The sequence below is a fragment of the Pogoniulus pusillus genome, chromosome 3 (genome assembly GCF_015220805.1).
Source record: "Pogoniulus pusillus isolate bPogPus1 chromosome 3, bPogPus1.pri, whole genome shotgun sequence".
NCBI lineage: Eukaryota > Metazoa > Chordata > Aves > Piciformes > Lybiidae > Pogoniulus > Pogoniulus pusillus.
In genome coordinates this window covers 44,482,449-44,492,415 of record NC_087266.1, presented here as the reverse complement: position 1 = coordinate 44,492,415, position 9,967 = coordinate 44,482,449, and the positions used below count along the sequence as shown (strand labels likewise).

At 37.6% G+C, this 9,967-nt stretch overlaps 1 long non-coding RNA gene across 1 annotated transcript; it reads left to right on the top strand.

Annotated features, from left to right (window-relative positions):
• LOC135173947 (uncharacterized) lies at positions 1-9,612 on the top strand. The gene is made up of 4 exons (XR_010301577.1): positions 1-56; positions 2,122-2,216; positions 8,424-8,681; positions 8,996-9,612. It is a non-coding gene; the product is annotated as an uncharacterized LOC135173947 (long non-coding RNA).
• Positions 9,613-9,967: the final 355 nt, after the last annotated feature.

Sequence of the window (9,967 nt, the reverse complement as noted above, 5' to 3'; positions counted from 1 at the left end):
CAGGAGCCCTAAGCTGTGCCCATCTGGGCAGAGGAGACCTCCTCCTATCATCACTGGTGAGTCCCTGTGGTGTGCACCGGGTGAATGGGAGTGGAATCTAAAGGCCGGGGGGCCTGTGTGGCCCCCCGGTTAGGTAGGATACACAATTGATGCTTACTGTAACTGCAGTCGCAGGTGCTGGTTGAGCCTTAAAATCATAGAATCAATAAGGTTGGAAAAGACAAAAGAAACCTTTGGGCTGAGATAAAGAGATGATTTTTTACAAGGGTTTTGTATGGAACAGGATAACAAAATGCACAGCGCAGTGACTTAGCTACTATTGCAGTGCATGGTTACCTTAACCTGGCATATTTACAGGAGAAGCTCCATGAAATGCAGGTAGAAAACCAGCATAAAGCAGAGAAAGAGTGAGCTAACCAACTCCCATTCATCTCACCAGGTTAAAAAAAAATCCTAATCCTAAAATGTAGAATCCAAAAACAACAACCAGAGCAGGAAGCCTCTGGAGTTGCGACCTGAACTTCAAGCCCCATAATACTTTCTTCCCGCCAGCCCTTTTCATTTTGACTTTAACATGAGCTGAGCATGGTATGAACAGCAGCAGATTCAACATAAGCCATGGCATGAAGTTGTTGAGTTTGTTTATTCTCTGCTTAGCATTTATATTCCTCTTTAAAGAGGGAAAAAAACTATAACACTGTGTAACAGGAGTAGCAACCCTACTGGTGCATTAGTGAACAGCTGCCATAGTCCCTACCAAAGGTGATTGTATCTTGAAGCTGAGTGGAATGAAGAAGTTAATTAACTCAGTTGCTTTAATTTTCACACTTGTCTGCCTGTTTGTGCTTGGTGATAACTGTTAAAGGCTTATTGCAGGTGCTAGGAAGCTTTGTTTATTTTTTGTGCCCTTCTCTGGACACCTTCCAGCACCTCAACATCTCTCTTGAATTGAGGGGCCCAGAACTGGACACAGTACTCAAGGTGTGTCCTGACCAGTGCTGAGTACAGGGGAAGAATAACCTCCCTTGTCCTACTGGCCACACTGTTCCTGATACTGGCTCTCTGACCAGCTCAGGTGTTTAGCTGAAAACTGAAATTATTTCAATTCTTTGTTGTTACACAGAACCTTGTGCTTCTTGAAAATATGTTAATTGTACAAGAAAGGGAAAAATCCATATCTTCAGTAGGTCCTAGGAGAACAACTTCCAGAGATGAAGTGTTCTAAGCAATAAGTGTGCCACTCACTTCTAGACTACAGATGGATCTTGAACATATTTTACTATTCTTTCTCTCCACCTACTGAGTTCTAGATCCCTATCAACAGTATGTTGAGTGAGTTGAAATTATGTGGATGTTCTCCACAGAGAGCATAGTCCCTTTTCTTGATTATTATTATAGCATACAGAAGCTAAGATTCACTCCACAGTATTTTACATTATAATACTCTCATATGGCAACTTGGACAAGTTAGTATCAACTTATTGCATTGTGTTCCAAAAGAAATTGTTCTAGTGGAAGGTGTCCCTGCCTATGGCAGAGGGTTGGAACTAGATGTTCTTTGAGATCCTTTCCAACCTAAACCATTCTATGACTTTCTGAAAATTTGACTCTAAAGTGAGAAAATCACAACTTTTAGCATGGTATTTTGGCTAATACAAATTGGTAATTTGTGCCTTTAAGTTTTCTCTGAAAATTTTCTTAATCAGAAATTAAGGTTTAGTATCTTCTATAATCATTTGATTCCAGGAGCTGAGGTTGTAAGAAAAAGAACCAAAAAATGTACATCCACATTCCTCCTTCACCAGTTTGCAAACAACCTATGACAAAAGGTGAAGTGACATTGTAGGATATTCTGATTGCTGTAATAGAGTTTCATGTGTTTCCTGGTGTTTATCTGCAACACCCCTCAGATCATTACACTATAAGACCATCCTCACAGCAATAAAGGACCTAAAGGATTTTGTGTGTCTAATATCCTTATCCCTAAAATGAAGAACAAGAAAGAAAACTTGTTTCTGACAAAAAGTATGCTTATGACTTGTATATTTAAGTCTTATATTAATATAAATCTATTGTTGAAATATGAAACACTAACATAAAATAAATTATTTTCCCATACAGAAGATGAACAACTGAAATCATTTGGATTGAAATGGAGAATAAGATCATTCTATGTACTTTTCTTTCATAATGACTGGCCTCAATTTAAAGAAAAGGTTTGTGAAGATCATCCTGGTTTTCAGGATGTTTAGAATAAGAAGTATTTCTCTTTTTAGTGCTGGATAAACAAATCAATATTCACTTTTCATTTAGTAAATTGATATCTATGCAGCAGAACCTAAAAGGCCATCCCTATTCTGAGGTATTTGCTGCCTGTGCTGGGCATATTCTGAATCCACATGAGGGTGGTACATGCCTATGAAGCACTCCTCTGTGCCATGGTTTCAATTCCAAAATCAAAAGTGTAAATAGGGATTGCAGTGGAACTGTAATGTACCATGGGCATGTCTACACTGGTGGAAAAAGGATGAGAAGCCACACCATGTGAGTAAGGATTGTTTGGTGTCCATGCTACTTAAACCTACCTCTTTTTGTTAGCAGTAGTGTCTTGGAGATATTCAAACCAGTGAGCAATATAATGATTTGGCTGTGTGGATGAGCAAAGATTTATAGCTCAGGATCATTGTTTTTATTTAACAATGGAAGTTTAATCCTCTCCTTGTTTTGGTTGGTCAGTGAACCCAAGAAGAGTCACAGCAGGCATCAGAAAATTCAGCCGAAGCTGAAGATGTGGCCATATAGAAGAAGGAATAGCAGTCTGATTCAAAGCCCTGAGTGTAAACAACACAAATATAATTGGTTTGGACCTCAGCATGTGCAGAGGAAACACACAGTTTCTCTATTTGCTATTGCATTCATATCTGAAAGTCCTAGCTTAGAGTTAGTCTAAATGCATAGTCACTAGCCTGCAAACCTGAACATTGGTTAGGGAGGGTGTGAAAGACATTGTGGGGAGAAAAGGAGCTATGAAAGATTGGGCTCTTAAGGTATTCTCACTCATCTTAAGGCACACCTGGGAGCTGACCTGTCAAAAAACCAGAAGAGTGGTTTCTGAAGAGATTAAGCTGGAGTCAAGCTGCTTCTGCATCTGCTTAAAATACACTTAAGTTTCAAAAGTTCCATGAAATTCCACTGAAAGTTATCTCCTTTAGTGGGTAACTACATAGCTTATTGAGATTTTATCCCCCTTGCCTCTGTGCATATGAAAATGGTAAGGCAAAGTCTCTAGAAAAGGGATCCAAGGCATCTATTCCTGAGCAAGTAATGATGTATGACGTAAAGATGGCACCAGCCATACTCCCTGCCATTGCTCCTTTGCCCTGAGGAAAGTGAGAGCATCTTGTGAATGTAAGGAAAAGCTGCTTCAAATTATGTGTTAAATTATGCTTTAAATTGCACAATTTATTAAGTGTTGCTGGAGGCCTGATCTTGCTCTTTTTTGGAGATGTGATCTGAGCACAGGTTAGTCAAACCTAAAGCCTATTCCTGTAAACTGAGCACATCTCAACACAATCCCTTGAGTGCCGAGCCAGCTAAATAGCTATTTTCTTTGCGATGCTAATGCTCTTCCACTTTCATTTTGTTTGAAGGTTTTTTTCTGTGGTGTTTTGGGTTTTGTTGTTTGGTTTTTGTGTTTGTTTGGCTGTTTTGGTTTTTTTGTTGGTTTGTTTTGTTTCCTGAATAAAAAGCTAGTAACATTTACTTCCCGTGTGCTTAGAGACCACGGGAGCTTTCTTTGCTTGATCTGTTCAAATTTGTTTTCAGCAGCAGAGCAGAGCTATGAAATCTGAATTTGGTATAAATTAATGTGATCAGTTTTATGAAACACAGGCAGTAGTTAGGTATATGCATGCAATCTCTAAGCACATGTGTCAGCTATGATTTTCAGTGCTTCTGTGGAAAATATTTCTGGGCTTAAACTTAGTCATTACTTCCCATAATAAAATATTTTGGATTTACAAATGAGACAAAGTCTCAGGTTTTAGCACGTAGGTTAGACAATTGCATGACTTAGTTAAGAGTCCCCTGATCCCTTTAGCGATCAGTGGGATTTCTCCAGACTGAGATATGTTATCAACCTGATTCCCCACTGCAGTGAGTCCTTGCAATCGTTCAGTGAGTAGCTCTGGACTCTAATGAAGCTGATGTTATCTCTGTGCTTGCTATCTGCAAAACAACAAGACTATTTGTTTGTAAGCAGTTAGAACATTAAAAGGCACAGTAGCATTTTAGATGTCAACGTTTTAATGGAGACTTTTTTCTTATGCTACAGTTCTGGAAGCCAATACACTATTCTTAACCATCTAAAAAGATATGGACATCCTTTTTTTTGCTGAGCTTGCAAATTAAAATGTTTTCTCTGAAAGACAAATATCATTTTCTTTGCAATTTAAAGTCCTGTATGATACAATTAGGCCAAATAACAGCTGTGATTTCTTCATGGAGAGCTTAATCAGTTTGTTGTGACATGATACCAGGAACTCAATTGTGATTGATCACTTCTGCTGAAGAGCTGGTCAGAAGGGAAACTGAACAAATCATTTCAACAGTGCCTTGGAGCTGAAGAGCCTCAGACAATGAGAAGCTTCTTGAAACTAGCAAAAGTAGCAGGCTGCAGGGATGGAAAGGTTTCCAGTCATTCTGTAATATTGCCTTTGGCATGGCTAGGGGAACTTCCTTTATCCCATAACAGAGAGTTCTCATGACTGAATGAAGGCTAAAACCGATCATACTCTGAAGCAACCTTGCTGTTAGCATTCAAGTGTCAGTGAACCTTCAGCTAATTTTAAAAACCTTCTTTCTATGAAAAATAATATTATGTGCTTCTGACAGTCCAAGTTTTCATTTTCATAGGCTCAGACAACCAAAAAGGCTCATCTATGTGCAACTGACATGTATCTTGGATATAAAATGATGTCTATATGAAATCAGTGCCATGATGGACCTGGGGAACGCCCTTTAAAAGAAAGCATTGGATCCAATCCATCAAGTTATTGAGCAAATCAATACTACACCAAATTAAAATGTGAATTATTTTGTTGTTTTGTTACTTATGTAGTGGATCTCATTTTCAGTCACTAGATCTTGTTATAGTTTTCACCTTCTACATCTTACTTTTTTAGTGTAAGAAATGTTCTTTGATGTAACTACTCATAGCAATCAAGATCCCTGGAGAGTTTTTCTCTCCTTGCTAGTTAGCACATACTAATATTTGTTCCATCATCTAATACTGCAATCCATGCTGTAAAATGGTTTGCTGCAGGCTCCTTTTGAGATGACGCAAAATCATTGCACTGTTAAATATCCTAATAAGGAGGGAATCATAACCACAGCATTTGCCCCACCACACCTCACCTCAGAACCTCTTTTTGTCTCAGCAGGCTATCAGCATGTACTGCAGGTATGTAATGGCTTTGCTGACAGTGAACGGATCTGTCTTTCCCAGGTAATTTTACTAAATTGAATTCCTTGAATGACTGATTAAAAACACACAGCCCTGATCTCAAATACATTTTTTGAAGACCTAATTTTCACTTTCAACTGTTTTTTTTAATGTGGATCATATTCCAGTAATAGCTTTAGTGCTGTAAAACAGTTTTCCACTATTCAGTATTCCTTTCCTTACGCATTCAAGGACCACAGATGCTTATCCAGATGTCATATTAAGCTAAGAACTAATCACCATGAGCTATTTAGTTTTCCCAATTACCCATTTCCCAAGGCATTTATTTCCAAAATATTGTCCTCTATGCTGTATAGTCTTTGCCTTGAAGACAAAGAGCAAGAAAAAGAAGAGAAGGAGGTAGAAAAGGAAAAGAGGGAGAAGAAAAAGATAATAGTTAAAACTTGCAGAATAATTAAATTCAGATGCAGGGAAAAATACAGAAAAAATCTTATTGGTCTAGAATAAATGAAAACTATCAATATTGCAGACAACTCTTTTTTCATTGGATGTTTCCAATCCTTTTTTTTTTTTTCCTCTTAAAATTGGTTGCTGCTCTAGTTACAGATAGATACTTTGGTAACTTTCTGTCTATTTATTTCCATTATATTTCTTGGAATCTGATTAGATGAGTCTTTATGTTTCCTGACTGATGTTTCTTGCTGAAGAAATGTAGAATTTGTGACTGGAAAATAAGGGTGGTTTTGGAGCTAATTGTTTTAAACTACCCTATCGCTTCTAAAAAGCAAATTCAACTACCCTATCACTGCTAAAAAGCAAATTCCACATTTGCTTTAAACTTTTCTCCAGATTGTGAAGCTGTGATTGTGAAGGCAGGGAAAAAGGACAGAGATGGGCATGTAGGTGAGTTTGAGACAATGCACATGTCTTTGGGAGCCAATAAAACTAGTGGCAACAGGAGTTTGTATCTCAGTCTATATCTGAATTCAAAGGATAGCCTAGAAAAATGTTTTTTGTTACACACAAGATCCTAAACCCACTGAGATAGATTTAGAGGATTTGTTGTGACTTCACAGAGCTAAGGAAGAGCCTTATATACTTCATTTTACTAAAATGTAAAGATAATGAGTTTCCTGTGGAGCTAGATGTGATGAGACACATATGGTTTCAACAATATAGATTTCCTTCGTGTGAAAAAAGATAAGTAAACTCATTCAGTCATCACTAAACCTTCACTGCTGTCATCACTATAAAGTTACTTAAATGGAGATTGGCAGCTTTTCAATAATTTGATTCTTAAGATGGGCACTTCCTATAGAAAATAAAATAGATGAGGAAGAGATTAAATGGAAAAGATATGTAGTAGAAGGTCATAAATAAAGTCTTGTAAGGAAGCAGAGGAAAAAAAGACTGGAAAAAAGGTAATTTTCTTTATTTCTACTGGAATTATTTAAATGATACAGACCGAAAGGTCAAAATGTCTCACAAAATAGATGTTAAAAATTGCTATTGCTAATTGAGGGGACAGATTAGAAAATTATGACCTTCAGATAGAGAAAGATAGAAAAGGAAAAAGTTATCATGTTTCTGAAGGAACTCATTTGACAACTAACAAAAATATTGACGATAGTAAGTAGAGCTCTGAAGTTAAAGCTGGCAAAGATGAAGCAAAAAGCATTGGCTCTTGGCAGAGAATATGAAACTGAGTCTGTCTTCTGAGAATGGGCTGGTAGAGAAAGACAAATCCATTATGTCAATGAGCAAAGCTTGATGCCTGAAAGAGCAGATACGAGTTTGACAGGATGAAAGATAGGAATAGTTGCACCTGATTAGAAGGATATGGAGACTACAGTATACTGAATAGTGCAGAAGTAGAAAGCTTATAATTTTTAAGTAGCAAGCTAGAAAGTTGTTTGATGGGAAGCAGAAAGAGGCTTTACTCTTCAAAAGAGAAAAAGTTAAATGAGAAGGGTGAAGGGCACACGTTCAGTGAGATGCAACCATGACATAAATATAAAGACTAGCAAACAAGAGAAATGACATCTGAAAATCAGAACCAGGAAAATAAATGGAAGCTAGAAGAAGGCTTGAAAAACTGGAAAAAAAAAATCAAGTTCTGTTACCTGATGATAGGCCACTAAATAGTTGAAATGGACAAAAATAGAAAAGGGAAAAAAAAACAACAAAACAAACAAAAAATGGGGGAAAAAAAGTAACTGTACAAATCCAAAGAAGGAAACAAAACCCAAAACCAACCAACTCACCAACCAAAAAACTAAAAGCAAACAAAACAACCAAAACAAGTAAAGAAATTATGAAATATAGACTCTTGAAAAATGTGGTTAAAAAAGAAACACCACTTTAGAGGAGTGTGCATCCTCAGGATACAGTCATTGCTGAAAATAAGGAGAGAAATAGGAAGTATCACAGTCAAACACTTTATATTTTCATCAATCTGTTTCATAATCTGCTATAGAAATTGAAAAGCAATCTAGTCATGTGGCTTCAAGGACACATCATGACATATAGGATTTTGAGCTCATTCAAATCTCTTACGCACTTGTCTCTCTAAAAAAGTAAGTTTTACTACCTAAAGGTCAACTTTCTGACATCATCAAAGTGTTGTTATTTTTAATCTATGAGCCAGACTCTTCTATTTATATATCACATGAGCACTGGAAAAAATATTAAGTGTGTATTTTGTGACTTGGAATACCTCCAAAATTAGCTGGAGGGTGTGAAAGTACCAACATGATTTATCACTCTCACATGAAGACTGGGTTTTTGTGTGTGTTATTCTTGCAGCAAACATTACAGTATTTCCCTGCTGCATAATGACACATACTTTTGCAGTCAGGATGAAGCAATTACCTTTTCAGACTTGAGAAGATACTCAGAATTATGAAGTGACTTGAACAAATATTTCTTAAAGAAATAATTTTCTGTTTCTCTCCTACAGTGTGATCATTCAGACACTTCCATGTCAAGAGAAATGAAATATATGTAACACGTAGCCATCTATCAAGATCCACTGGAGACAAGTCCTCTTAGAGAAGATATTTGACACTCCACATTCAAAGTAATGCTTGAGGCTTTTATCTGTACAAATGAACTGAGGCTCTTTTCAACAGCCAGTGACTGGAGAGCTGAAGATCTGATCAAATCTATGTGACTGTGTTGGAGTTAGCTGAGTAGCACAGTCTCAAGTTGTGCTGGGGTAGGTATAGGCTGGATGTTAGGAGGAAGTTCTTCCCAGAGAGAGTGATTGGCATTGGAATGGGCTGCCCAGGAAGGTGGTGGAGGCACCGTCCCTTGAGGTGTTGAAGAAAAGCCTGGCTGAGGCACTCAGTGCCATGGTCTAGTTGACTGGATAGGGCTGGGTGCTGGGTCGGACTGGATGATCTTGGAGGTCTCTTCCAACCTGGTTGATTTTATGATTAAGGCTCCACTGTCTACAGTAGAAGTTTAAATGCTGTAGTTTGCCAGTAGTCTCAATGTAGATGCCACCCTGAATGTCTAAAATTTTCACAGGAATCTGGAAAGTGAATGACCACAACACCTAATGCCCTTTGAGACACTACAGTGCATCCCAGCAGTGCTTCAAGCATCCTCACAAAAAATGACAGATGTGCATCTTCATTAGGCCCTATTGTCCTTTTCTGCTTATTTTAGGGCAGGCATTACAGAAGACTATTAAGGCTATTCTCTTTCTGGTGTTGCAGCTAGAGGCTATAAGGATTACTCCAGGTAATCTAAATTGGTACCAGCTGCCTCTTTTCAGGTGAGAGACTTCAGGCTGTCCCTGACATCTTTATTGCTTATGCTGCCTTTGCAGCCTATGTATGTTACTCAGGCGACTTTGAGCACTGTAATATGTTGAGTGTGTAACTTTGTGAAAAAAATCCAGTGAATGCAACTAACATCTGGATAATTGTTAGTGATCTGGATGAAACATTAATTATTCAGATCTGGGTTTCTTTTCTGTCTCTTTGTGTACCCTGTAGCAATTTGCCAGTTATCTATTCCTTCTCTTAAGTTTGTCATGCCATGTTGATGGAGACATCCAAGCAATAATGCATATTCCTATGTACTTCTACTGTTTCTTGTTATTCCTTCCACTGTCTGTAACTCATGCATTTCTACTGTAGCAACAAAGATTACAAAATAAATACATGATTTCCAGCAAAGACCTGTGCTTATCATTTTCTTAACAAAAATTACTTGTTACTATAATTAAAATTTAAACTGCAGTTTTGTCTCTCTTATCAATCACACATTGTCTTTGCTGCAGGTAATTTCTGTTGCATCATACTTTCTGTCAGTATTGATAGGGCTGGGGGATAGGTTAGACTGGATGATCTTTGAGGAACCAGGTTCCAACCTGGTTGATTCTATGAGTCTATGAAAAGCAAAAAGGCTTTTTTTTCATATTGTAACTTTTTCTTTCTGACACTTTCCTGCTTTTGAAGGAACACTGTGCTTGTGCCCTTGCTGAGAAACATA